This window comes from Notamacropus eugenii, chromosome 2, assembly GCF_028372415.1.
Source record: "Notamacropus eugenii isolate mMacEug1 chromosome 2, mMacEug1.pri_v2, whole genome shotgun sequence".
NCBI lineage: Eukaryota > Metazoa > Chordata > Mammalia > Diprotodontia > Macropodidae > Notamacropus > Notamacropus eugenii.
Genome location: NC_092873.1, coordinates 291,428,317 through 291,429,471, shown reverse-complemented (window position 1 = coordinate 291,429,471; position 1,155 = coordinate 291,428,317). Strand labels below are relative to the sequence as shown.

Sequence of the window (1,155 nt, the reverse complement as noted above, 5' to 3'; positions counted from 1 at the left end):
CCCTGAGCACTTACCTACTCAGTCTCTCCTGTTAGTTTGCACTCACGTATGTTTTTGGGTTATGTGGTCTGAGTAATTTTCACTCATGTGTCCTGTGTTTCCCATTAGAAAGGGAACTCTTCCATGGTGGTGGACATGTAGGGGCACTTTGGAGCTAGAAAATTGTCTGGACTATTTCAGCAGAACTTGATACGCAAAGTGCTTGTGCAAGATCAGAGCAAGTTGAGGGAAACCATTGGAGTTGTTTGAATGAGCAGTCATGATTTCATGGGTAAGTCACGGCAGCTGAGTCAACAGGACCAACCCTTTTGATTATAAGCCTACAGTTTGGTTTCAAGTACCTTTTCTAAATTTTCTAGACTGCCTGTATGCAGGAATGCCTGAATCCTGTTTGTATCTTGTGGGTCCCAATGTCTGGTCCCTAAGGCTGTAATTAAAAGAGAAGCCAATGCTTTGACAGCAGATATCCTCAAAATGGAATGATACAAAGAGGATTAGCATGGTCTCTGCACAAGGAGGATATACAAAATCATGAAGCATTCCAAATAAAAACAGAAAAACCAGTCACACAGTCAATAAACATCTATTAAGTGTTTAGTATGTGCCAGGCATAGGAAATGGATTCTTAAGGACTAACAATAGAATTCCAAAATCTTCAAGCTGGAAAGATATACATTTAGAGGTGAATAGGACTCTAGAGGTCATTGAGTCTAACCCTTTAATTTTACATGTAAGTCTGATGGCACTGTAACTCACCCTCCAAATTCATGTGTTGATCAGAGTAGAGGGACTTGGGCTAAGGAACAAGACAGAAATGAACCTGATGCAGCTTTGAGAGAAAGTCAAGGTCAGAGAGGGTCAGAACAGCTAGGTGATACAGAGGATAGACCACTAGGCCTAGAGTCAGGAAGACTCATCTTCCTGAGTTCAAATCTGTCCTCAGATACTTGCTTTGCTAAATCACTTAATTCTGTTGACCCCAGTTTCCTCATCTGTAAAAATGAGCTGGAGAAGGAAATGGCAAATCACTCCAGTATCTTTGCCAAGAAAACCCCAAACGGAGTCACAAAGGGTCAGATAGAACTGAAACAAATGAACAACAAAAAACAAGGTCAGAGGAAAATTCTAGAGAAGCACAATTGTGGGCTTCTTTGC

General features: G+C 41.2%; 1 non-coding gene across 1 annotated transcript; it reads left to right on the top strand.

Annotated features, from left to right (window-relative positions):
- The first annotated feature begins 448 nt into the window (after nucleotides 1–448).
- LOC140530543 (U6 spliceosomal RNA) lies at nucleotides 449–551 on the top strand. Its single transcript, XR_011975980.1, has one exon. It is a non-coding gene; the product is annotated as a U6 spliceosomal RNA (small nuclear RNA).
- Nucleotides 552–1,155: the final 604 nt, after the last annotated feature.